Source organism: Entelurus aequoreus, linkage group LG27 (genome assembly GCF_033978785.1).
Source record: "Entelurus aequoreus isolate RoL-2023_Sb linkage group LG27, RoL_Eaeq_v1.1, whole genome shotgun sequence".
In the NCBI taxonomy this organism is placed as follows: Eukaryota; Metazoa; Chordata; class Actinopteri; order Syngnathiformes; family Syngnathidae; genus Entelurus; species Entelurus aequoreus.
In genome coordinates this window covers 19111441-19117440 of record NC_084757.1, presented here as the reverse complement: position 1 = coordinate 19117440, position 6000 = coordinate 19111441, and the positions used below count along the sequence as shown (strand labels likewise).

At 38.2% G+C, this 6000-nt stretch overlaps 1 long non-coding RNA gene across 1 annotated transcript in view; it reads left to right on the top strand.

Annotated features, from left to right (window-relative positions):
- Nucleotides 1–6000, top strand: part of LOC133644510 (uncharacterized) — a 62977-nt gene that overhangs the window by 6962 nt on the left and 50015 nt on the right. Inside the window, exon 2 of the long non-coding RNA XR_009824774.1 lies at nt 4450–4546. This is a non-coding gene — a long non-coding RNA (uncharacterized LOC133644510). The remainder of the gene's footprint in view (nt 1–4449; nt 4547–6000) is intronic.

The window sequence follows — 6000 nt, the reverse complement described above, 5'->3', positions numbered from 1 at the left end:
GTTTACGAAAAAAGAAAGTATATTGAGTTACTAACTAAAATATTATGATACTGAATGGTTAAATGTATGTTAAAATGAATAAATAACTCTGAAATAAATATGATAAATATTGTGCTTCAATTTTGAAAAATTATATAAATTAGAATAAGAACATTTGTTTAAAAAAATTATTTTAATACATTATATTGTGAAAAACCTCAATATATAAATAAAACATCTTTACCTAAGTGAAGTAAACCTAATAAGTTAAAATATTTTTTTTTATCCGTAATTGAATACTATGTTTCGTTATAGTGACAAATTTGGGGAGAGGAAAAACATTCCCAAAACATTCTGAAAATACAAAATAAAAGTTGACTGTTCTTTTTCTAGAAATGTGTACTTTAGATACTGTACAATATGTGTCGTGGGAAAAGTGAGTTTAGAAAATGTTAAGTAGGATTAGAACTTTTTTTTCATTAGATTGATATAAATTGTAAAATGTTAAAGTGTCAAATTTGATCAAAAGACTGCAAAATGGTAACATTCAGGAACATACAAAATATCGACCTGAATTGGATTGGGGCATTGCAGGGATTTTTTTTTTTTTTTTAGCATGACATGACAGCGAAGAAACATTCACACCTCGCTCTGTGAATCACGGCGTAAACAACGGCAGCTTTGCACATACGTAGAAAGGGGGGTGGGTCTCCTCTTTGCTCTGACTGCAGCTGGGACTGCTGCACGAGGCTACTGTCAACCTGACCGCCTGTCCGGAGGGGCTCACGGCAGCACCCGCTGCGTGTTGAGGACATTTTCTGCAGAATGGTTCGTGCTTTCGTGTCTCTCAAACATCTCATAAAGTCGCTAAATTTGTCACCGGTTGCTTTGGAGAATAAAAAGTTGCTATGAAGAGTTGGAAAGACGCCAGATTTAGCGGGAAAGTCACCAAGTTGGCAACAATGCTACACGATCGGCACCGGAAGACACGATCAGTCTGTGCATAAGCCCGGACTAATACAATCCACTGCCACATCACGTGCAGTGATATTTGAATGTTTTACTTATTTTTGTATGAAAAGAAAAGCATCAATAATAGAAAAAAAGAACTAGTATACGTATTACATTACATTACGTTTCATTTCTAGAATATATCTAGATAAACCACCCAAATAATGGTTTGTTTTGAAAAATGTGTTTGTTTTTTCTTATTTTACAAGAAAAGCCAATTGAAATAATCATAAAACTTTTAATTATTCACTTACCACACCAGTCAGTATCTGGTGTGGCCACCATTTGCCTCAGACAGTGCAACACATCTCTTTCGCAAAGAGTTGATCAGATTGTGGCTTGTGGAATGTTGGTCCGCTCCTCTTCAATGGCTTTGAATAGTTGCTGGATACGCCTAAAAAAAACATCCTAAATATTGGTTTATTACAGTGGCATCGCTAACCCAACAAGGGACTCCTCCCCGTAGCTCTACCCACTCACTTGACTTATGACTTGATGAATTTCTTTGATAAGAAAATGTAACTGCAAGATCTTGTTGACCTCAACTCTGCTATTGTGACGTACAAAGCTCATAACCACATGCTGCCTGGGTGTCTACAGGAGAGGTTCAAACCCGGAGAGAATCCCTATGACCTCAGAGGTTCAGCTGTCTTTCAGAAAGCAAACATAAGAACGAGCTTAAAAAGTAGATGTGTTTCTGTCAACTGTGGAACAGCTTGGATGATTCCTTAAAATGTTCCAGTTCCATTCACACATTTAAAAAACACTTTAAGACCAATGTCTTGATAAAATATATCACTCTTGAATCAACACTGTAGTTAATACTATGATCAATGTTAATTAAAAACTAAATGTGGGATATAAATAATAATGGAAGTATAATTGTTTGTATATAGTATATAATTGGTGCAAAGGTTTAACACGTGTACAAGGATATTTCACATGCCTTTACTGTATATATAATTGAACTGTGTTTATGTTGTGTATAATGTGTATTTATAATATGTTGTGCAAAGGACATAATTTTCGGAAGTTCATCTTGTACTTGACATTGTTTATAGGGTTAGGCACAATTAGTGTTCAACTTCAGCCTAAACCCTTTCGGTCTGCAACATTTTTCCTTTTCAATCTATGAATGTACAACTGTTTGTTTATTTTGTTGACCATTGACCGAAGAAGAATAAACTAAACTAACTCATTACAAAGGAGAATAAAGATAACGTCTCCCAGCTCCAACTGGGTTCTATTAACGCGGATACGAATGTATGTACGACGGATATTGCCCTCCAAAATAATCTCTCTCTTTTTGAAGAAATAACATTAGAGGAACTCCTGCGACTTGTAAATGGGACAAAACAAACAACAACTTGACCCACTTCCTGGGAAACTTATCAAGGAGATGATTGTATTACTAGGACCAGCAGTGCTAAATATTAACTTATCACCTTCCTCTTGCACGGTTCCCCTAGCATTCAAAAAAGCAGTATTTATCCTCTGTCCAAAAGACATAACCTCGATCCTGACCTCAAGGTCTTGTTTCAAGAGTTTTTCTTGCCCTGATGTGGGATCTGAGCCAAGGATGTTGTTGTGGCTTGTACAACATTTTGAGGGCTATATAATAACTTTGATTGATCGCCCGAACTCGCGACCCCGATTGGGACAAGCAGTAGAAAATAGATGGATGGATGATTGATTGATTGATATTGGCAGAAACTGGAACACGTTGTTGTACACACCGATCCACAAAATTCCAAACATGCTCAATGGGTGACATGTCCGGTGAGTATGCTGGCCTTGCAAGAACTGGGATGTTTTCAGCTTCCAGGAATTGTGTACAGATCCTTGCAACATGGGGCCGTACATTGTCATGCTGCAACATGGGGTGATGGTCTCGGGTGAATAGCACAACAATGGGCCTCAGGATCTCATTACTGTATCTCTGTGCATTCAAAATGCCATCAATAAAATGCACTTGCGTTCGTTGTCCATAACATACGCCTGCCCATACCATAACCCCACCCCACCATGGGTCACTCGACTCACAACATTGACATCAGCAAACCGCTCTCCCACACAACGCCACTCACACTGTCTGTCATCTGCCCTGAACAGTGAAAACCGGGATTTATCAGTGAAGAGAACACCTCTCCAACTTGCCAGACGCCATCGAATGTGAGCATTTGCCCACTCAAGTCGGTTACGACGACGAACTGCAGTCAGGTCGAGACCCCAATGAGGACGAAGCGCATGCAGATGAGCTTTCCTGAGATGGTTTCTCGCAGTTTGCGCATCAATTATTTGGTATGGAGGTGCACCTGCTGGATGTGGAGGTCCTGGGCTGGTGTGGTTACACGTGGTCTGCAGTAGTGAGGCTGGTTGGATGTACTGCCAAATTGTCTGAAACGCCTTTGGAGACGTCTAATGGTAGAAAAATGAACATTCAATTCCAAGTAACAGCTTTGGGGCACATTCCTGAAGTCAGCATGTCAACTGCACGCTCCCTCAAAACTTGCGACATCTGTGGTATAGTGTTGTGTGATAAAAGGGCACATTTCAGAGTTGTCTTTTATTGTGGGCAGCCTAATGCACACCTGTGCAATAATCATTTTGATATGCCACACCTGTGAGGTGGGATGGATTATCTTGACAAAGAGGAATGGTCACTAACACAGATTTGTGAACAGTATTTGAGAGGAATAGGTCTTTTGTGTATATAGTAAAAGTTTTAGATCATTGAGTTCAACTCATGAAAAATGGGAGAAAAAACAAAAGTGTTGCGTTTATATATTTTTGTTCAGTGTATGTTTCTGCCATGTCATATACAACTGCTCAAGATCAAGTTCATTGCATTTCAGCAGTTTGAGAGTTCAACTCATTTACACTCATAGCTCTGAAAAAATATGCTCATTGTTTTATGGCGCTATCTGGTGTTTAAGAGGTGCAATTACACTCAAAAAATATCTTCTTGTTTTTATAATTGCGGTAGGAAAATGGATGGATGGATGGAAAAAGTAGAGTAATATACTAGGATTACAGTCTGTTAGAAAATAGCAGTTATAATGTAAGTCAATGGGAACAAAATGGTTCTTCAGAAAAAGTGTGTATGTTTTATGTTTATATCTTATTCTACCAACGTTGCAATAAAAAATAGATAAAAAACTATGCCATGTTTAAAAAAATAAAAAAATAACTCCCTGGTAAAATTCCAGACTGCAAATCCTCAAATTGAACAATTATATCACATAGTGAACATATGTACTACTCGGTTTGGTTCCAAGGGTTTTAAAGCTGAACTTTGCTGACATTATAACGTTTGTGTTGCGTGAACTGTTCAAAGCTAACTTTGCAGCTATCCAGGTGGGCAGAAACATTTTCATATTTTTGATAGGGGGTATTGTAGGTAGTTTTCAACATTTTTAATAAACCTCTCTTATACAAAATTGTATTGCAAACTGCCAGCAGGTGTGAAAGCCAGTGGCTCCACTCCCAGATGCCAGAGAGGTGTGCAAGAGAAGACAGACAAGCGGCAGCAGAGCAGCGGAGACAAACACCACAGGTAAAGTATTAACAAATTAATTATATACATAATAATATTACATCACTGACAGTGATTAATACTACACTAATCATTATAAAAATGTCATGTACACCTCCACTGTAGCAATAACAACATATTTACATATATATCCCACATTAATTCAATCATTCGGGCGATACTTCTTTATGCCAATATTTTTATTGACCTTAAATATAAATATGGCCCTTTGAACTCTGCCTAGCAACAAGCGACTGGGCAAATTTGGGAGAAAAACAGGAAAATGACATGAGCATTTGTACATTGATGCTTTAAAACACTGCAAGCTTGTTGTTAGAAAGTGATACAACTAAAACTCAGCTTGGAGGTGATGTGTATTTCTGGTCTTGTTACCCTTTCCCGGGCCGAAGGGCAACACGGCAGTGCGGCTGGATCAAAGAGACGTCGGAGACGTTTTGCTGAGCAAAAAGTTGCTTTATTACAAGCGAGCGTCATTATACAGGACTGCAGTACCTGGAGGAAGTCAAGGTCAAAAATTGAGGCACTCCTAACTTGGCGGAGCCAAACCACCTTCTTATTTCCTTCTTTCTCTGTCTGGGTGTTTGTTAATTCAGTAGAGTACAACCTGACCATGTAAGGAGATGTTCATGTGTAAATGACCGGAAAACAACCTCTATATGTTGTAACTTAGAAGTTGACATGAAGATAGACATGGTGTCTCTCCTCCAGGATAGAGCTATCTCTTTTGCATTCCGAAGTCTGAATTTATTTCCTGTTCTCGTGAGAGAGTTAACCCAGTCCATATGCGAATGTCCAACTCAGGCTCCTTAATTTATTATGGACTCAACCATTATTTACTTAAACCTGGTGGTTTGCTTTCTTCAAGTTGAATATAAACATTTACCATATGTAGAACATAATATGAGTTCATTCACTTCAGAGGAACCAAAGGTCCCTCCAAGCTTAGTTATTAGTTTTGAGGATTCATTAAACTTCACTAACATAATAGGTCCACAGGCAATGCCGGAATTTAAAATATTTTGCAATTTAAGGTCCTCTACCCATCTAGTATACGTGGTTCAGACTTAGAAGTGATCAGACGAAATCTCTTAGAGGAATGTGTCTTTCACGGGCTCCTGGAAATTCTCAAAATGACACTGAAATGGTCTCTCCCTATTTAAAATAGGGAGATCACATAGCGGGAGAACGTGATGTAAATATGTCAGATTTTAGCCAAAGGCTAATTTCCGTCTAAAGTCCCCAGACAGGTTGGTGTCCGCATACATTCAAAAAAACAATACCATTAAAAGGGACCTCTGATGGTTTTAATCTACATTTAAACACTTCCTTGTGCTCTAGATATTATGTAGTGGACACGATTGGTGTGAATTTTGCTCCACAGTCTCATTTATGACGCGTTTTTTGAGATTGTCTGCAAGATGTTTGATTGTGGATGTGTTACCGAATTGCAAATG